Genomic DNA, 22809 nt, shown 5'->3' on the forward strand with positions numbered 1-22809 from the left:
GGTTAGGTAGTTCAAACATATATTACCAATCTATGGAATCATCCAAAACCTATGTCAGACCTGTGCTTGACATTTTCGAATCAAGTATGGACATGGTTATGTTTCATGTGACACAGTTGTTACAATGGTGTGTAATATTGTTGGGCTGAGTGCCCTATAATATTAATTAGAGAATTAAGGTTTTAGCGACCAAATTAAGAGTGTGTCATTGATAATTCATGGCTGAGTGCCTGAATTAATATACATTGTCCACTTGATACGGCTATGTTAATCTACTGGTCCGCACTGGTCACGGATGGTTGGTATTTTTATAATATGATTTTTTAGTTTCATTTCGCAAGTTTGTGGATCTTAATTACATCATATAAAGGTACTTAATTCACTCTGAGTCCCAATTTGTAATTGTAACAGAAAGCCCTATATAGACTATTGTCAAGGATATAGTTCAAATATTCAAATTCGTAATGATTATTTACAGTCTCAAAGATGTACATATAGTTCTTCATCAGCGTTCATTCCCCACGGGCTATGAGTTTTGAATTTAATTATTAGCTTGGATTCAAGTCGTCTTAATTTCTTGTTCTTGTCACCACCACGTTCATTCTCCTTTATTATCGCAATCCCTGCATATTTTATATCTTTCCATGTTTTTCCTGGATGGCTTTTTAGATGTTTGGCGATCGCATAGCTGTTGTCATTGTTTTCGATTGCTCGAATATTTTCAAGTATTCTTTTTTTCAAAGGGCATATGGTTGAGCCAATGTATTTTAGGCCACAGCAGCATTGGAGTTGGTAGACCACAAATTGAGAATCACATGTTATTTTGTCTTTTATTACAAAAGTTCTTCCTTTGTGATCTTTTAAATTTTTTAAATTTTGTCCAATCTTGCAGGCTTTACATATTTGGCATTTAGTAAAACCCAGTTGTCTTTTTTCCAACCATGTTGCAGGTTTCTCTATTCTGAAGTGACTGTTCACCAATGTGTCTTGAATTGAAGGGGCTTTGCGAAATGTGATCAAAGGTCTATCTCCTATTAATGATCCAATTTCTGTATCCTTTTTTAAAACACTCCAGTATTTTGTCAGGATTTGTCTTATTTTAAAGCTCTCCTTTGAGTAAGTCAGAACTAGACGTGGTTTATCTTCATTTACTGGTTGATTCTTGTCTTTTGGTATGAGTGTTTCAGTTCTTGTTTTTACCCTTGCTCTTTGTTCCCCTCGTAGTATGTCTTGCTGTTTATATCCACGATCGGTAAATCGTTCTTTTGTTTCCTTGAATTTTTTCTCCATTTCCAATGGTTCTGAGCAAATGCGTTTCATGCGTAAAAATTCGCCATATGGAATGCTTTGTTTGAGAGATGTTGGGTGGAAGCTAGTGCCATACAGGACACTGTTTGTAGATGTTTTCTTTCTAAAGACTGTTGTCTCTAATTTGTTGTCTTTTATATAGACCTTAGTGTCTAAAAAGTCAATTTCTGCTTTCTGGATGTTTGAGGTGAATTTTAATCCCACCTCATTTTGATTGAGTATTGTTATATACTCAATCAATTTTACTTTTGGACCCTTCCAAATGAGGAACAGGTCGTCAAGGAACCTTAGCCATAGCACCACGTCCGTGGTGTATTTTTCGTTCTCTTCTCTCCAAGCTATGTTTTTCTCCCACCAACCCATGGTGAGATTAGCATAGCTTGGAGAGAAGGAAACGCCCATGGCACATCCGCAAGTTTGTTGATAAAACTTCTTGTTAAAGAGAAAAATATTGTTAGAAGAACAAAAAGTTATCATAGTTAACAACATGTTTGTATGTCTCAGATCACATATAGGTCTTTGTTTCAAAAAGTATTTGATCGCTGTTATGCCTATATCGTGTTTTATGGAAGTATACAATGAAACTGCATCGATAGTAACAAGCCAGTAATCAGAATGCCATTCAGTCTCCATTATGATCCTAAGAAAGTCTCCAGTGTCTTTGATGAAAGAGTTCAGGGTTGGAACTATTGGTGCCAAAAAGTGATCAACATACAATGCTATAGTTTCACAAAGTGAGCCACAACTGGATATTATGGGTCTGGCTGGTGGATTAATTAATGTCTTGTGAATCTTTGGCAGAAAATATATGGTGGGAGTAATTGGATGTTTAACAGTAAGATAATCTACTTCTTCCTTACTTAACAATCCCTTTTCTTGCCATTCATTGATTAATTTATGTAGTTTGATCATTATTTCTACAGTTGGATTTCGTAGTAGTTGTTTGTAATTCAAAACATTGTCTAATTGGCGATTAGCTTCATCTACATAGTCTGTTTTGTTCAAGATGACTATGTTTCCGCCTTTGTCAGCCGGCTTTATCTCAATTAAAGGATTTGATTCAAGTGATTTTAAGGCAAGGCGTTCCTTTTTCGTTACATTTTCTCTTTTTGTCAATGTATTGTTCATTGATTCTAATTCCGTTGTAACTAGATCATGATATGTGTCAATGCGGTTGCCAGGATATAAAACAGGACAGAATCGAGATTTACTTTTGAAATTTGTTTTAGAACTGGAGTTGGTAGGTATGCCCAGGTCAGATATTATTTGAGTGTCGCTTTGTTCAGTTTGATCAAGTTCCTGGGCCAGTTCGTAAGCTGTTCGTAAGCCTGGTGCATCACCCACTGTAAATTGTTCTTAGTCGATATCGATATTGCATTCAATTGATGTTTCTTCATTGGTTTTGCAATTTCTTTTTTTTTTTTTAGAAGAATTTTTTAAATTTTAATTTTCTGATGTATTTGTATACATCTATTTTCGTTTCGACCTCATCCTGGTGTTTGTCAGGACAAAAGGTTAAACCCTTTTTGAGTAGCGTGACTTCCGATTCTGTTAAAGTGTAGTTGGATAAATTGATGATCACATTTGAATCCATTTTGGTAGATTTGTTTGAAATTATTTCTTTGGCACTGCCCTGTTTCTCAGAGGATACCTTTGATTTGCGACTTCTCCTGGTTTTCCTCCTTGGTTTTGGTTCATCGTTTGTCCTCTTCCCCTTCCTCTCACTTGGAAGTTTCCCCCTCCTCTTCCCCTTGATTTTGGATTTTGTTGATCCTTGTAGAGGATCTGCATCTCCTCTAAAAAAAAGTCAGATTGTTCACTACTTCTGTTCTTTGTTCTCCATCACTGGCTTCTGATTCTGTCTCACTAGGGATGGTATCATTTTCAAAAGATTGAGGGTTCACATGTTGTTGTTTTTTTAGAGCATCAAAACGTTTTGCGAAAGTGAAGATTGTCCCATTGGCAAAGTCAGATTCGTCACGTCTGAATTTTCGTTGTTTTCTTTCTTGTATCTCTTCGTCATGTTTATCTAATTTTTTTTCCATTGTTTGACGTAAGTTTTTCTTTATTTCTTCACTGTCTCCTAAAACTTGTATTTGATCTTCCAATTCTTTTATGTGCAGAACCTCCACATTCTTTTTTGCATGTTTGATTATAAGGATCATTCTTCGCGAGCAGTCCATATTGTTTTGACCCCACTCTTCCAACATTTCTGCAGTGGTATCTGGGTGATTAGGCAATGTAAATATCCGTAAGCCACGTGGTACCAGGCCTAATTCCGTGTATTTCTCTAGGGTGATTATTTCCCAGCTACGAGAAATTTCTTTGCGCAATAATTTTTCCATCTGTTGAAATAGTTGTTTAGCATTGGAGTTGGTGGTTTTGGAAATGCTTGTTTGTTTACCTCCTGTTGCATTTGATGTTGTAGCATTAATTGTAAACATACTCTCCGCTTTTTCCAGACGTAGGGCTGCTCGTTTTTCCATTGTGATATCAATAGGGTCGAGTTCTTGGAAAAATAAAATGTATTCACTTTATTGTTGATGTTTGGCACAAACTAGCAAGTATTAAGACGTGACAAGTTCGTTAAGATTGTGGGGAATTGATGTCAACCCAGTTTGAAGATGATGATTTGTCAACTTCGATGAAACAGTAAATTGGAGTGAGTCTTATTCTGGCTGTTGTTGGCAGCACAGATCAGAACAGCTTTTGTAAGTCAAAGACGTGATCTTTCGGAAAGACCCGCTACAGCATTCTATCAAGTATGGGAAAATTAGCACTGAAGTTAAATGTTTTTCACTCGCCCGGGAGACTCCCGTCGCTGTTGGTGTCCTCCGACACTACCAGTCGGCGCTCAACCGGTTAACTGAGGCTTTTTGACTTCCCACTTCGAATCAGAGCGCATTAATTCAGGGCTGAGATGCAAGTTACATTCACGGCGTGTATGTTGAATTAGTTTGCAAAGCGCCGTTTGGCATCCAGCCCGATGTCGATACTTCACGTTGTTTCCAAAGTATCAGCGTTTGAAAATGCTTGAATGCTGGGCTCTCCCCCGTGTAATTAAAGATTTACGAGCAATTGTCCCAATTAATGCGCTCTGATTCGAAGTGGGAAGTCAAAAAGCCTGAGTTAACCGGTTGAGCGCCGACTGGTAGTGTCGGAGGACACCAACAGCGACGGGAGTCTCCTGGGTGAGTGAAAAACATTTAACTTCAGTGCTAATTTTCCCATACTTGATAGAATGCTGTAGCGAGTCTTTCCGAAAGATCACGTCTTTGACTTACAAAAGCTGTTCTGATCTGTGCTGCCAACAACAGCCAAAATAAGACTCACTCCAATTTACTGTTTCATCGAAGTTGACAAATCATCATCTTCAAACTGGGTTGACATCAATTCCCCACAATCTTAACGAACTTGTCACGTCTTAATACTTGCTAGTTTGTGCCAAACATCAACAATAAAGTGAATACATTTTATTTTTCCAAGAACTCGACCCTATTGATATCACAATGGAAAAACGAGCAGCCCTACGTCTGGAAAAAGCGGAGAGTATGTTTACAATTAATGCTACAACATCAAATGCAACAGGAGGTAAACAAACAAGCATTTCCAAAACCACCAACCCCAATGCTAAACAACTATTTCAACAGATGGAAAAATTATTGCGCAAAGAAATTTCTCGTAGCTGGGAAATAATCACCCTAGAGAAATACACGGAATTAGGCCTGGTACCACGTGGCTTACGGATATTTACATTGCCTAATCACCCAGATACCACTGCAGAAATGTTGGAAGAGTGGGGTCAAAACAATATGGACTGCTCGCGAAGAATGATCCTTATTATAATCAAACATGCAAAAAAGAATGTGGAGGTTCTGCACATTAAAATAAAAGAATTGGAAGATCAAATACAAGTTTTAGGAGACAGTGAAGAAATAAAGAAAAACTTACGTAAAACAATGGAAAAAAAATTAGATAAACATGACGAAGAGATACAAGAAAGAAAACAACGAAAATTCAGACGTGACGAATCTGACTTTGCCAATGGGACAATCTTCACTTTCGCAAAACGTTTTGATGCTCTAACAAAACAACAACATGTGAACCCTCAATCTTTTGAAAATGATACCATCCCTAGTGAGACAGAATCAGAAGCCAGTGATGGAGAACAAAGAACAGAAGTAGTGAACAATCTGACTTTTTTAGAGGAGATGCAGATCCTCTACAAGGATCAACAAAATCCAAAATCAAGGGGAAGAGGACGGGGAAACTTCCAAGTGAGAGGAAGGGGAAAAGGACAAACGATGAACCAAAACCAAGGAGGAAAACCAGGAGAAGTCGCAAATCAAAGGTATCCTCTGAGAAACAGGGCAGTGCCAAAGAAATAATTTCAAAAAAATCTACCAAAATGGATTCAAATGTGATCATCAATTTATCCAACTACACTTTAACAGAATCGGAAGTCACGCTACTCAAAAGGGTTTAACCTTTTGTCCTGACAAACACCAGGATGAGGTCGAAACGAAAATTGATGTATACAAATACATCAGAAAATTAAAATTAAAAAAATTCTTCTAAAAAAAAAGAAATTGCAAAACCAATGAAGAAACATCAATTAAATGCAATATCGATATCGACCAAGAACAATTTACAGTGGGTGATGCACCAGGCTTACGAACAGCTTACGAACTGGCCCAGGAACTTGATCAAACTGAACAAAGCGACACTTAAATAATATCTGACCTGGGCATACCTACCAACTCCAGTTCTAAAACAAATTTCAAAAGTAAATCTCGATTCTGTCCTGTTTTATATCCTGGCAACCGCATTGACACATATCATGATCTAGTTACAACGGAATTAGAATCAATGAACAATACATTGACAAAAAGAGAAAATGTAACGAAAAAGGAACGCCTTGCCTTAAAATCACTTGAATCAAATCCTTTAATTGAGATAAAGCCGGCTGACAAAGGCGGAAACATAGTCATCTTGAACAAAACAGACTATGTAGATGAAGCTAATCGCCAATTAGACAATGTTTTGAATTACAAACAACTACTACGAAATCCAACTGTAGAAATAATGATCAAACTACATAAATTAATCAATGAATGGCAAGAAAAGGGATTGTTAAGTAAGGAAGAAGTAGATTATCTTACTGTTAAACATCCAATTACTCCCACCATATATTTTCTGCCAAAGATTCACAAGACATTAATTAATCCACCAGCCAGACCCATAATATCCAGTTGTGGCTCACTTTGTGAAACTATAGCATTGTATGTTGATCACTTTTTGGCACCAATAGTTCCCACCCTGAACTCTTTCATCAAAGACACTGGAGACTTTCTTAGGATCATAATGGAGAATGAATGGCATTCTGATTACTGGCTTGTTACTATCGATGCAGTTTCAGTGTATACTTCCATACAACACGATATAGGCATAACAGCGATCAAATACTTTTTGAAACAAAGACCTATATGTGATCTGAGACATACAAACATGTTGTTAACTATGATAAGTTTTTGTTTATCTAACAATATTTTTCTCTTTAACAAGAAGTTTTATCAACAAACTTGCGGATGTGCCATGGGCGTTTCCTTCTCTCCAAGCTATGCTAATCTCACCATGGGTTGGTGGGAGAAAAACATAGCTTGGAGAGAAGAGAACGAAAAATACACCACGGACGTGGTGCTATGGCTATGGTTCATTGACGACCTGTTCCTCATTAGGAAGGGTCCAAAAGTAAAATTGATTGAGTATATAACAATACTGAGGTGGGATTAACATTCACCTCAAACATCCAGAAAGCAGAAATTGACTTTTTAGACACTAAGGTCTATGTCAAAAACAACAAATGGAGACTACAGTCTTTAGAAAGAAAACATCTACAAACAGTGTCGTGTATGGCACTAGCTTCCACCCAACATCTCTCAAACAAAGCATTCCATATGGCGAATTTTTACGCATGAAACGCAATTGCTCAGAACCATTGGAAATGGAGAAAAAATTCAAGGAAACAAAAGAACGATTTACCGATCGTGGATATAAACAGCAAGACATACTACGTGGGGAACAAAGAGCAAGGGTAAAAACAAGAACTGAAACACTCATACCAAAAGACAAGAATCAACCAGTAAATGAAGATAAACCACGTCTAGTTCTGACTTACTCAAAGGAGAGCTTTAAAATAAGACAAATCCTGACAAAATACTGGAGTGTTTTAAAAAAGGATACAGAAATTGTATCATTAATAGGAGATAGACCTTTGATCACATTTCGCAAAGCCCCTTCAATTCAAGACACATTGGTGAACAGTCACTTTAGAATAGAGAAACCTGCAACATGGTTGGAAAAAAGACAACTGGGTTTTACTAAATGCCAAATATGTAAAGCCTGCAAGATTGGACAAAATTTAAAAAGTTTAAAAGATCACAAAGGAAGAACTTTTGTAATAAAAGACAAAATAACATGTGATTCTCAATTTGTGGTCTACCAACTCCAATGCTGCTGTGGCCTAAAATACATTGGCTCAACCATATGCCCTTTGAAAAAAAAGAATACTTGAAAATATTCGAGCAATCGAAAACAATGACAACAGCTATGCGATCGCCAAACATCTAAAAAGCCATCCAGGAAAAACATGGAAATATATAAAATATGCAGGGATTGCGATAATAAAGGAGAATGAACGTGGTGGTGACAAGAACAAGAAATTAAGACGACTTGAATCCAAGCTATAATTAAATTCAAAACTCGTAGCCCGTGGGGAATGAACGCTGATGAAGAACTATATGTACATCTTTGAGACTGTAAATATTCATTACGAATTTGAATATTTGAACTATATCCTTGACAATAGTCTATATAGGGCTTTCTGTTACAATTACAAATTGGGACTCAGAGTGAATTAAGTACCTTTATATGATGTAATTAAGATCCACAAACTTGCGAAATGAAACTAAAAAATCACATTATAAAAATACCAACCATCCGTGACCAGTGCGGACCAGTAGATTAACATAGCCGTATCAAGTGGACAATGTATATTAATTCAGGCACTCAGCCATGAAATATCAATGACACACTCTTAATTTGGTCGCTAAAACCTTAATTCTCTAATTAATATTATAGGGCACTCAGCCCAACAATATTACACACCATTGTAACAACTGTGTCACATGAAACATAACCATGTCCATACTTGATTCGAAAATGTTAAGCACAGGACTGACATAGGTTTTGGATGATTCCATAGATTGGTAATATATGTTTGAACTACCTAACCCACAATGCAACGTAACTCTGCCACGTGGTGATGATGGTATAAATAAATGAAATAAACAAGGGACAAATGTTTGTTAACCGTGAACAGGGACATTGCTTGTCCGAAACGCGTAGGGTGGGGAAAACCCTAATGAAATAAAACGTAAAGAACCTTTGGAGTTGTGTGCGGCGATCATTCTTTTTGAAGGGTATTTGCTTCGGAAATAAACTACAAGGCTGTCCTATCCTTGCCGCCAGCACCAGCTATCAGTAGCTCCCCCTGTCTGTGACAATTGCTCGTAAATATATATATATACTGTCCGAACCCAGCAACAAGCTAAAGGTTAACTATCATTGGACCTCGATTACCAGAATGCCCGTGGACTATATAAGGCCGGTGAGCACAGGACGTAATTGCACATTTTGCAGCGTGAATCTTTCTGGATTCTCTATGCTGTGCATATTCCGCAATCTGGTGGTTGGGTCCGAAATCGTAGTCTTTTTTCTCTTTTTTTTTTTTTGTCGTAGCCCAGGGGGGCATCGACGTCCCACCCTTTGGTGTACCTTCGGTGACGTCGGCGTGCTTCCGGCGGAAGCTACCACCCTTGAGCGCCATCTTCAGATTCTTTTTTCCGCCGTTGGGTCTGGATCGTCGCGTGAAGCTCCTGAAGTTTTGGAGGAGGAAAGAAGAAAATACAGCAAATATTCACAGGTGAAGACCTGAGAACATCAAGAGAAGAGGACCTTTAGAGAGGAGACGACGAAGAAAGGAGAGAACTTCGAAATCTTCGACGTCCATGGAGGAATGTGCACACAGGGGGCCCCCTGAGCGCAGATGTACAAGACGCCCTTTAAATTGTGCAAGAACTGCCACCACAAGTTCGCACAGAAGGACCAGCACCCAGTCTGCAACCTCTGCCTGCCAGTCGACCACGAGAGCAGAGACTGCAACGCCTGCTCCGTCTTCAAGCCGAAGACACTCCAAGTTCGAGAAAGACAGAGGACGGCTCACCACACGATGCAGGGCAAGGGCCAAGCCCCGACGCTTTATGAACTTGGCCTCTCCACCGACGACGAGGACAACATCGCCGAAGGCCCAGATGACTTCACGGTCGCTGAGACCGATAAGAAAACGCCTGATAAGGTAGGAGAGTCTACGACCCCGAAAACTCCCACAGGGCCTCGAAAACCTGAGGCAGACTCTCGAAAGTCTGAGCACAGAGCCTCGAAAGGAGCACCGGCGCCGAACAAATCGACGACCGAAGCTGCATCCTCCGAAAAAGAGCCCAGCGGATCCTCCGAGAAGGACTCCCGGAGGCAGAAGGCCAGCGAAAAGCAAAGGCCATCGAAGCAAGCCCCCGAAAAAGGGCCTTCGACTTCGACTTCGACGGCGAAAGAAAAAAAGCTGAAGAAAGCTTCGACGTCGACGACGCCGCCGAAATGAGCGGCCGAAACGCTCGACGATGAACAGGCCGCAGAAATGCAGAGAAAAAGAAGAAGGCTCGAGGCCGAAATGGAGAACATCCTTCAGAGAAGGAAGGACTTCGATGAAAAGATGAGAAGTTACAAGATCCCCTCGAAGCCGGCACCGACCGTCGCTGAGGTACAGGAGCTCGAGGAGTTCGACGTCGAAGAGCCGCCGAAAACTCCGGAACCTTCGGAGCACGAGGAGGAGGAAGACCTCTACTACACTGAAGGGGATTACGGGGAACAGCAGTCAAACTACGGCTCAGGTTCCTCGACGGTCCAAGACCAGGAATGGCAGGACATCGAGGCCAAAAACCCAGAGGAGGCGGTGGAAACATACCCCTCGAGGCCTTCTCCACCGGATGACATTGGGGCATACAATGAGGTGGTAAGAAAGCCAGCAGCAGCTTATAGAGTTAAGCTGGAAGAGGAGAAGCCAAAAGCAGACTTCCTGCTCGAGACATTGCTCCCCATACAGACAAGAAGCCAGTTCCTGCCCATGCTCAAAAGTATCACAGACCAGGGGAAGGAGGCTTTCAAGGACCCGGCTACATGCAGATCTGTAACGCCGAGGACAGAGAAGAAATACAAATTCTCCTCCCAAGACCCAGCTTACATCAAGGGATCCGTCACAGCAGATTCTATAATCGCTGCAACGGCCAGGACAAGGGCAAACGTCCCAACAACGTCTGGACCCCCACCTGACAAAGAAAGCAGGAGGATGGATCTAACTGGCAGGAAGATTGAGAGGAACGCCGCAACGCACTGGCGGATGGCGAATTCCAACGCCCTCCTGAATAGGCATCAATACCAGCACTGGGAGGAGATGGTACAGTTGCTCAAGCACCTCCCGGAACAATACCGTGAGAGGGCATCACACCTTGTGGAAGAGGGGAAGAGCATCGCCGATTTGTGACTGAAGACAGCCTTGGATGGGGCAGAAACATCCAGCAGACTGATGGCTATAGGCATCACAGAAAGAAGGCAAGCCTGGCTCAGGATCTCAGGATTCAAGGCTGAGGTTCAGAATAACATCCTGAACACACCCTTCAACGGTGAAACACTGTTCGGAGCCACAGTTGATGATAAGCTCACCCAACTGAAGAAGGACAACGAGACGGCAACGTCCATGGGGGCCCTGCAGTTCAGAGGGATAAAAAGGGGCACTCCTACACAGGGGCCGAACGGCAGAGGTGGAAATCAGCGAGGATATTCTCACCAGAGTTTCCACCAGGGGCAACAGAGTGACAACCAAGGCCAGCAGAGGCAAAGCTGGAACTACCAAAGCAGGGGCCAGTCCTTTCGGTCAAGAGGAAATGGACGAGGCCAGAGAAGGAGAGGCGGTGAGCAACCCCCCTCTAAGTGACTTCAGACGAGAGAAGGTGCTCCACCACCCAAACCCTCCGGGGGAGGAGCACGGAAAAACAAAGAGGAGAGGGCTACACGGACAAGACACAAAGGAACATGTAACGCCGGTAGGAGGAAGATTAAGATTTTTTCTCCAGGAGTGGAGAAAAATAACAACAGACAAGTGGATACTCAATATTATGCAGTTCGGATACTGCATAGAATTGGAAAGGAGGCCACCAAACAGAAAACCAAAGAAAAGACAGCACTCGGGAAGAGAGCTGCAACTACTGCAAGAGGAAGCCCAATAACGGCTCCTCAAAGCGGCCATCGAACGAGTGCCTTTCAAAGAACGGAACAAGGGAGTGTACTCAAACTACTTCCTAGTGCCAAAAGTGGACGAAAGTCTAAGACCCATCCTGGACCTACGGTTCCTGAACAAATACGTCAAAACTCAAAAATTCAAAATGACGTCCCTACAAGAGGTCATCCCACAGATAAAAGCCGGGGACTTCTTGTCTACCATAGACCTCGAAGATGCGTACCTGCACATCCCCATGAGCAGGCAGCACAAGCACATGCTAAGGTTCACAGTAAACAAGGATCACTACCAATTCACGACCCTGGCTTTCGGCCTAAAGTCCGCACCAAGGGTGTTCACCAAATGCCTCGCGGCAGTGGCCTCACACCTAAGAAGAAAGGGGATACACGTGTACCTCGACGACTGGCTGGTAAAGGCAAGCTGTTACAGGACATGCAAAGAGCATGCAGAACAGGTGACAAGAACGCTAGCAAACCTGGGTTTCTCCATACACTGGGGAAAATGCTCGATGGAACCAGAGCAAGTGAAGATCTTCCTGGGAGCCCAGATCGACACCGTCCAATGCAGAGTCTTACTGAGCGAAAAGAGAACGCTCAGCCTGCTGAGGGAGAAACATCACTACCAGAAGGGGCGAGCTCTGACAGTGAGGACTGTGAGCAAGATCTTGGGGATGATGGCATCATGCATACACCTGGTCCCCAATGTACGCCTACAAATGAGACCACTCCAAGAGTGGCTGCAACAACAATGGTCACAAGCTACAGGAAGTTGGGAGGATCTAGTGGTTGTAACGCACAGGGTGCAGGAAAAGATAAAGTGGTGGACCAAGGAGAGAATAACAGAAGGGAAACCTCTAACACCACCGGACCATCACCGCAGACGCATCCCAGAAGGGGTGGGGCGCACACATGAACAGGCTCAGAGTGAGGGGTCTGTGGAGCCCTACAGATGCAGTCAGGCACATCAACCTACCTGGAACAGAAAACTGTGTTGCTAGCCCTCAAGGCCTTTCAGAAACACCTGTACAACCTGAAGGTGCTAATACAAACAGACAACACCACAACGATGTTTTACATAAACAAACAGGGGGGAACTCAATCGTTCCCTCTGTCAAACTTGGCACAGGAGATATGGAAATGGGCTATACCACTAAAAATAGACTTGCTAGCCATACACCTGCCAGGGAAGGACAATGTAGAAGCAGATTGGCTCAGCAGGCAGACTTCAGCGTCCCACGAGTGGGAACTCAACAGTCAGGAAACAGAGAGTCTATTCAGGAAATGGGGCACCCCAACAATAGACCTATTTGCAACACACCGGAATGCAAAATGCCAATACGATGCATCCAGGCAACCAGAGTCACTGTCCCAGGGGAATGCCCTATGGATAAGCTGGTCAAAAACATTTGCCTACGCTTTTCCCCCGATACCACTGATCCCCAGGGTTCTCAACAAATGCATGAAGAGCAACATGACGCTCATCCTTGTGGCACCACAATGGGCCAGACAGACCTGGTTCTCTCAGATAATGGAGATGGCGCAGGGCCCCCCCACAAGTTCTCAAAAAGAAGAGACCTACTCTCCATGGAAAACGGAGAAATTCTACACCCAGAGCCAGAGAGCCTCAACCTCTCAGCCTGGCTCCTGAGGACTTAGAATTCGCACACCTAAAACTACCAGAGAGCACCCTGCGGGTGCTGCGAGAGGCAAGAAGGCCCAGCACACGCAAGTGCTATGGGGAAAAATGGAAAAGATTCACTCAATGGTGTTGCAAGAAACCGCTCCAAAGGAAACTGACCAAGGAATCCACGGTGCTAAGGTACCTCACGCACCTAATTAAGGCTAAGCTAAGCTCATCCTCGCTGAGGGTGCACCTGGCAGCGATTGTGGCATACACAAGAGGAGAAACAGGGAGAAGCTTCTTCACATCCCAAGTCGTAAAAAGATTCCTGGAAGGAGCTAAAAGAATAGCGCCGCCAAAAAGAATGCCGCCACCGGCCTGGAACTTAAATGTGGTACTGACGGAGCTCATGAAAGCACCTTTCGAACCCATCCACAAAGCATCACTGCAAATGTTGACAATGAAGCCGGCCTTTCTGGTAGCAATCACCTCGCTACGAAGGGTGAGCGAGCTGCAGGCACTCACACTGCAGGAACCCTACATCCAGATACACCGTGACAGGGTCGTGATGAGAACTGACCCTCACTTCATGTCAAAGGTGGTGTCAAGGTTCCACATGAATCAGAGTATTCAGATCCCTAGCTTCTTCCAAAACCCCACCACAAGCGCTGAGAGGTCGCTCCACACCCTAGACGCAAGAAGGGCTGTGATGCACTACATTGAAAGAACGAAGGAACACAGGAAGACAAAACAGTTCTTCGTGTCCTTCACAAACAGTTACATGGGCAAACCAGTAACTAAAAACACCATAGCTCGATGGATCGCACAGACAATTCAATTCTGCCACAAACAAGCTGGCCAGGAGCTAACAGGAAGGGCACAGGCCCACTCCACCAGGAAGAAAGGAGCAACAATTGCCTTTCTGGCCAACACACCAATTCAGGACATATGCCTGGCGGCAACATGGGCTTCAGTGCACACTTTCACTAAGCACTATTGCGTGGATGTACAGATGAACAAAGAAGCACAAGTAGGGCAAAAAGTGCTTCAACATATTTTCAACAACCAACGCTCATCTTCCACCCAACCGCCACAAAAGTAACGAAAACCGCTACAAAATCTATGCACAGCATAGTGAATCCAGAAAGATTCACGCTGCAAAACGAATAGTTTATTACCTGTCGGTGTAGTTTTGCAGCTTGAAGATCTTTCTGGATTCACTAGCAAACCCACCCGCCTCCGCCAGAAAGATGAGGCTGGAGAAGAGGGTGGAAACACATAGAAAAGAAAGCAAATTGGAACGATTACAAGATACGTGGAAAGACTAACGTTGAAAAAACAATTAACAAACATAGCCATGGATTCACTACAAAGACAAAAAAGGAAGAGACAGAAAAAAGAATCCGAAGATGGCGCCCAAGGGTGGTAGCTTCCGCCTGAAGCACGCCGACGTCACCGAAGGTACACCAAATGGTGGGACGTCGACGCCCACCTGGGCTACGACAGAGAGAAAAAAGACTACGATTCCGGACCCAACCACCAGATTGCAGAATATGCACAGCATAGTGAATCCAGAAAGATCTTCAAGCTGCAAAACTACACCGACAGGTAAGAAACTATTTGTTAGATCAAGGCACCATGATCAAGACTGGTCGAAATGCGTAGGTGACATGCCGGTGAAGTTTGGTGATGCCAAATAAAATCCGCTATTCTGAAGTCCCTTGGGAGTGCAGCATTACTCTTTGTTGTTTGCAGTTATATTTTTGTGGGATGGTGTTCATATTCCAAATGATTGTACCAGCAGCAAGAGCGCAATATATATATATATTAGTGGGTGTTTTGTTAAGCGAGTTGGTGTGTGAGCGGATGTATTGGAGAGTGAGTGTCTGTGTGAATGGCTGTATGGGTGAGTGTGAATGTGAGTGTTTGTATGGATGTGTGGATGGGTATGTAATTGGTTGTGTGAGTGAGTTTGTGAGGGCTTGTATGGGTGAGTGGCTGTGTTGAGAGGCTAATTGGGTGAGGAAATGGGTGTGTAAGTGACTTTGTAGGTAAGTGGGTGTGTGAGTAGCTGTAAAGGTGAGTCTGTGGTTATGTGACTGGCTGTATGGGTGAGTAACTGGTTGTATGAGTGGCTGTATCAGTGAGTGAATGCTTGTGTGAGTGGCTGTACAAGTAAGGAAGTGTGAGTGGCTGTATGGAGGAGTGAGTGGGTGTGTGAGTACTGGTATAGGTCTGTGAATGGGTATGTGAGTGGTTGTGCAGGTGTATGAGTAGGGGTACGGGAGGTTGTATGGGGGTGTGAGTAAGTGTGTGAGTGGTTCTGTTGATGATACCATTGATGTCATTTGAGATGTCATCAGTGCTGTCACTGACATTGTCGTGAGTGATGTAATATGTGAGGTCATAAGCAGTGCATTTCAGGGACGTACGTTATAGTTAGCTCAGGTAACTCTAACTGCTGAATTTCACTGGATTTGTACGAGTGAAATCTGTGCCTGACTATGACGTTCCTGTAACCTTTGTTTTCTTCAGTAAATTTCTAAGGTTTTTCAAAATCTATTTCCTAACTATAATGTCCCTGTAACCTTTGTTTTTTTTAAGTGAATTTTTATGATTTTTTAACTAGTAGTCGCATTTGCAGAATTGTGGAGGAAGGGGGCGGGGCCTCTTTCAGGATACCTGCGGTGTCGGACTTACTGGAGGGCTTCTGGGCCCCCAAGAACCCTTCGCTCCAAGAGGACTTCATCCCCCAACCCCATTGCCCTGGGTGATTTTGGCCCCAGGGACCTCATCCCCTGGGTCCCAGCCTTTTAAAAAAAATAATGTTAATACATTTTAAAGGGAGGGGCACCAAGCGCCCCCTCCCCCCCCTTTCCGGGCTAATTTTGGCCCCGGGAACCCCATCACCTGGGGACCCGGCGTCTAGTGTGGGTGCCCTGGTCCTACCCAGGGCACCTACTTACCAATGTTGGGGACCACGGGGGAACCTCAAGACACCCTGCCAGCTCCCCGCCTCCTGTGTGAGACGGCATTGCTTTGACACTGAGGGAGCTGCTAACATGAAGCTCCCTCTCTGACAAAGCAACTGTGCTCCGATTTGAGCAAACGAGAGAAAATGCTGACCCTTGATCAAAGCAGAGCACAGTTTGCTATGGCTTGGCGGTAGGCACCCCGGGACATAGCAGGAGCCGGCCATGGGGGTGGCGGTCCCCACGGCCATCTGTGGCTCCAGTAGGGGGAGGGGCATGCTTCAATTGTTTGTAATTAAAGCGCCAGGGCTGCAGAGGGTCCGTGCACCCACAATGTATTTACTTTAACCTGAAGTGCGAGTTTAACTAGTTTTGAAAATTTCACGAGGATTCGTCCAAAAACGCCAAAGTTATTGGCAAATGAAAAAACATTCTTTCTATCGAAACTAGGTCCTAACTATAACTACCTACTGGCGACCGCTAGTAGGTAATATATATTTAGATGGCATGTGTGGCTGTAGATGCACATGTTCTGCATGCTCATGCCATCTAGAGCTGGGTCTGAAGTTGTGCAAGTTGTTTTTCTTCGGAGAAGACTTTCGAGTCACAAGACCGAGTGACTCCTCCACTCTGTGATACTGTGCATGTGCATCGACTTCTTTGTTAAATTGTTTGTTTTCTCTCCGCCGTATGGTTCGGATGTTTGTGTCTCTGCTCTGTGTTTCAACTCCGTTCACTACGATTCTTTGTTTTTTTACTTTATTCAATGGTATTGTTTCGAGCGCGCTTCTTACTTCTGCGCTGCTCTCGAAATGTGTTGGTTCTGGATCTGACCCATCTTAGGCCTACTGCTGCGTGCACTCCTTTCCATCGAAGATGCCCTTCTGATGGAACGCGCACCCATATTTTGCCTGCTTTGCCACGTGAAATATCTGCACACCAATCAATACCCCGTGTGCAACTTGCCTTTCGCTGGACCATCGTGAGGCAGACTGCAATGCATGTTCTTTCGATCCAAGAAGAATCTTAGGGATCGAAGGGCGCAAATGGAAATGTCTTTCGGCCACGGGGCTGACACTTCCGGCATTTTGGTGAGGACCACGCCCAATGAGAAGCCAGCTTCAGAGGAAGATCAAGTGGGGTTGTATCCTAAGATCCGGCTCATACATGAAGCTCGACGTGGAGATGAGTAGCCTTCCATCCAGTCATTGTGTGAGTTCTATAGCCTCTGCTCCATTACACAAGCAGGCCTCAAAACATCCTCCTTCAGAAGTTGCCAGACCGCCACTGCCTCTGAGCCATGGTCAGATCCGAAAGAATGTTTTGGACTCCCTTCCCTCTGGCTTGGCACCAAAAACTGATACCAAGGCCAGACCTTTTGGATCGACCTCTTTGGACCTAGACTGACATTCAGGTCCGAGCCTGCAACCAACCACATTTACTTGGGTTCCGAGCAAAACAAATGGGTCTACACTGAAACCTTTGGTACTGAAAATCTCAAATCCGAAACCCTCGAAGTCTTCATCGGCTTCCATGTCTCCAGTCGAAACCATCTCGCTAGAGGACATTCAGCAACGGAAAATTCAGATCCAAGAAGGTACAGAATGGATACTTGCTTCTCTGCCACCGAAGAGGAGGTTGTCTTGCCTGGAGGCATTAGACAGTATGTTCCCTAGAAGAAAAAGATGAAGGACAAAGCAACCAGTCCTATATACCAGCCTTCTCCTCCTCCACCACCACCACCACCTCCTCCGACACCACCACCTCCTCCTCCTCCACTACCACCCCCTCTCCATCACCACCCCCTTCTTCCCCTGGTACATCTCCACCATCTGACCCACAGGCTGCATCACCTCCAGGATCACCAGGTACAGATGATGGAGTTGTTGCACAGCCCATTAGGGGATCCTGACCCATGGGATGCATATCACACTGACCCCCTTATACTTAATGATCTGGATTTATATCCTCCTCATCGTTCTCCTCCAGAAGAAGACCCTTTTTTTCAACAAATAATTGCTAGGGCAGCTGCTTTCCACAGAGTTGAGCTCCACAAAGACTCCCTAGTACAGGACCACTAGTTTGACACCCTCCCTTCCAAAAATAGACACCCAGTATTTATCGATGCTTCCTGGCATGAAGAGGGATGCTGAGGATATTTTTAAAGACCCAGTCCATGCCCGGGTTAGCTCCCCACGGGAGGACCAAAAATTCAAGGTGCTTCTTCTGACCCACTTTTTATCAGGTGCCAAGTTCCACCTGACTCTATAGTTTCTACTACAGCTCCTAAGAGAGCAAACCGCCAGACTACTGGGGATACCCTACCTTCTGAAAAAGAAAGTAAGAGAATAGATGCAGCATGAAAAAGAGTTGCAGCACAGGAGCTAATCATTAGCTTATTGCCAATTCCCAAGCTCTTTTGGCCCACTATGACTGAGCCCATTGGGATGAGCTGGAGGAACTCTTACAATACCTCCCTGAGGAACACCGCAAAAGGGGACAACAAATTGTCACAAAAGGTCATACCATCACCAGTAGCTCCTTCTGATGTGCACTCGATGCGGCAGATACAGCTGCTAGGGTTGTTTACACCAGCGTGCTACTCAGACAAGATGCATTGCTTAGGTGTTCTGGCTTTAAACCAGAGGTCCAGCTGGCAGTACTAAATATAACTTTTAAAAAAGAACACCTCTTTGGCCCAAAAGTAGACACTACCCTTGATAAAATGAAAAAGGATACAGACACAGCTCAGGCTATGGGAGCATTACAGACCACAACTCCTATAGGGTCCTTTCGTTACTAAACAAAGTTTGTCGTACACCGGCACTCAAAAATCTATCTCATAGAAGCCAGTGCTTCTAATGGAGTTAATTACCTGCCCTGGCCTATTTAAAGAATCAGGACTGCCAAATTGCTCATTCGCACAGCATCGATATTTCACCATAAAGAGAACATCCGAAAATAGAGTAGCTTTGATGTTTTAATGACGTATTCAACAAATTTACAGTCTCTTGTGATGATACACAGAATATTGTTGCCACAGGTCCTTCTGTACTGAAATCCCAGAAGAAAAAGATGAAACAAGCAGTCCTTTCGTTACACAGGCTACATGGGTGCTTCTGAATCTAACACCACAGATGCCTCCACCTCCCAACAAAATCCAGGCCAGTCCGCCTACTATAAGACCTTTTTTAGAGGTTCCTTCAGCAGCAGAAATAACAGTTGAAGGGGCAGGGGTACCTCTGCCCATGGAGCAACACGCACTGCAAAGCAACGACTATGCAATCCTTCCCCCCCGACCATTCCACACCGGTCGGGGGCAGACTACAATCTTTCTAACTCATCTGGAATCCATCACCACAGATCAATGGGTACTAGCCATTATCCAACATGGCTATTGCCTGGAGTTCATTATCCCACCGCCCAACACCCCACCTCACACCCAAAGGTTGTCTAAACCTTCTCAAACAGGAAGTCAAAGCCCTTCTTCTCAAAGGGGCTATAGAACCTGTCCGACTTCAACAGCCGAGATCAGAGGTATATTCTCTATACTTTCTCATTCCCAAAAAAGACAGGTCACTAAGACCAATCTTGGGTATCCGACAACTCAATCAGTAGATCCTATCAGAGCATTTCCATATGGTTACCCTACTGGATGTTATGCCACTTCTCCAACAGGGCGACTTTATGGCAACACTGAACCTAAAGGAATCATATTCCCATATACCAATACACCCTGCACACCACAAATACATCAGCTTTGTCATAGCAGGGAAAGATTACACATTCAAAGCTCTACCTTTCGGGATGACCACAGCACCTGTATTAGTGGCAGCACATCAACAAGATTAAAAATTCACGTATTTCCCTACATGGACGATTTACTCATTAAAGCCAGTACCTACCAACAGTGTCAACAGTAGTAGATCTACTTCACAGCCTGGAGTTTACAATAAATGTGCCCAAGTCTCACCTTCAGCCTCTCCAAATTCAACTTTACTCAAGAGCAATCCTCAACACACAGTTAATATTAGCCTATCCCATTCCCGCTCAAGTTCAGAACTTTCAGGTAACTCTACCACACTTCCAACCGAACACACCTCTAACAGTTCGGACTGGGATTCCTCTGCTAGGGATGATGACCTCTTGCATTGGTGTAGTTCCCCGTGAGAGGTTACATATACGTCACCTACAGCAATGTCCAGCACAGCAATGTCCAGCACAGCAATGTCCAGCTCACCAGTGGTTTCAATCACAGGCTTACGTCGAAGATCTAATGTTGATAGACTGCCACACTCACTGTTCTCTGTAATGGTGGAACACCAACAACCTTTGACGGGGGCATGTCCTATCTACTTAAACAGGGGGGGACATGATCTTGTCAACTGTCACAACTGTCTCAGACCATATGGAACTGGGCTCTTCACCACCACATTCATCTTTTGGCAGAATATCTGCCAGGAGCCAACAACGATTTTGCTGACCTGCTCAGCAGGATGCAGTAAAAGACCCACAAGTGGCAACTCCACCCGCAAGTCCTCCTTCCCTATTTCCAAAGGTGGGGGTTTCCTCAAATAGACCTTTTCACCTAAGGTGAAATCACAAAATGCCCAAACTTCGCCTCCATATAACCACACCCATTATCCAAGTGCAACACACTATGGATGAGTTGGTCGGGGATATCTGCCTATACTTTTCCATCTCTCATATTCCACTTCTGGGTTGAAGACTCGTGCCATCATCTCTCGCATTGATCTTGGTAGCTCCCACTTAGGCGCGTCAGCCCTGTTTCACAACCCTACTGATCTTTCAGTAGTTCCGTACGAGAAGCTCCCCAATAGGCCGGACCTTCTCACTCAAAATCAAGGACAGATCAGACACCTGGCCCCCAAACTCTCAATCAAGCAGTTTGGCTCCATAGAGTTTGGCTATCTTAATTTACCACAAGAATGCATGAACATTCTCAAGCAAACATGCAGACCTCCAACTAGAGCATGTTATGCTGCATAAGGGAAACGCTTTGTTTGCTACTGCTAACCTAAACAAATTGATCCTATTAAAGCCACAGTGCAAGGCATTACCTGCTACCTTCTCCATTTGCAGAAGGCTAACTTAGCCTATACATCCATTAGGTTACACCTTGCTGCCTATCTACAAAATAGACAGCATCTCTCACTATTCAAAATCCCAGTCAGTAAAGCATTTATGGAAGGTCTGAAAAGGCATTCAACCTAGGGTTCCTCCAGTACCCTCTTGGAAACTTAACATTGCATTCTAGGTTGCCATTACTTCACTCCAGGCTTTAACCTTAAAAGAACCATTCTTTCACCTACATAAAGACAAGCTGGTTCTTTATACTAATCCTAACTTTCTACCTAAAGTAGTCTCTCAGTTTCACCTCATTTCATCCATCGATCTCCCAGTTTTTTTTCCCTAAGCCTGATTCTGTAGAAGAAAGAACTCTTCATACCCTAGATGTAAAAAGAGAACTCATGTTCTTTATAGATAGAACTAAAATGTTGAGAAAAACAAAGCAACTCTTTGTTGCCTTTTCTCCACCTCATAAGGGCAACTCTATATCCAAATCAGACATAGACAAATGTATAGTCAAATGTATTCAAACTTGCTGCATTAAAGCCAAAAACCTATACATGTTTTTCCCAGAGCATATATCAATCGTAAAAAGGGAGCTACTGTGGCCTTTTTAGGAAATATCCCCATAGCTGACATTAGTAAGGCAGCTACATAATCTACCCCCACACACATTACGAAACACTACTGTGTGGATGTTTTAGTGCGCAAACAAGTCAGTGTAGGTCAGGTAGTGCTATTTACCCTTTTTCACTACTGGAACTACCCCAGGCTAGCCATCATTTTCAAGGAGGGACTGCTTTACAGTCTATGCAGAACATCAGTATCTACAGCCACACATGCCATCAAACAGATTATGTTACTTACCCTGTAATCATCTGTTCGTGGCATGTAGTGCTGTAGATTCACATGCACCCACCCTCCTTCCCCAACACGTATGGCTGTTGTAGTTACATTGCATACTAATGTAATACATTTACATTTAGCATGGACAACCTTATTCTTACAATCTGCTTACACTCCAATTTCATCTGCCAGCGGGAAAACAATCCAACAAAGGAATCGATGCTGATGCGTGGTATCACCGAGAGGAGGAATCGCTTGGTCATGTGACTCAAAAATTTTCTTCGAAGAAAAACAACTTGCACAACTCTGGATCCAACACTAGATGGCAGGAGTATGCAGAGCATGTGAATCCTACAGCACTTGATGATGCCACGGATAGATGCTTACAGGGTAAGTAAAAAAAATATATATATTCTGCCCCTTGTGCCCTGCCTTCTGATGATGCCACGAATAGATGCTTACAAGGTAAGTAAAATTAAATGTATATATTCTGAACCTTGCGCCCTGCGTCTGATCGATGAAAACGTTCTGATACTAAAAAGGAAAGGCTGTTGGGCGCACAGT

At 43.7% G+C, this 22809-nt stretch overlaps 1 protein-coding gene across 5 annotated transcripts in view; it reads left to right on the top strand.

Annotated features, from left to right (window-relative positions):
* Nucleotides 1-22809, top strand: part of GOLGA1 (golgin A1) — a 413603-nt gene that overhangs the window by 346032 nt on the left and 44762 nt on the right. The window lies entirely within an intron of this gene.

This window comes from Lissotriton helveticus, chromosome 5_1 (assembly GCF_964261635.1).
Source record: "Lissotriton helveticus chromosome 5_1, aLisHel1.1, whole genome shotgun sequence".
In the NCBI taxonomy this organism is placed as follows: domain Eukaryota; kingdom Metazoa; phylum Chordata; class Amphibia; order Caudata; family Salamandridae; genus Lissotriton; species Lissotriton helveticus.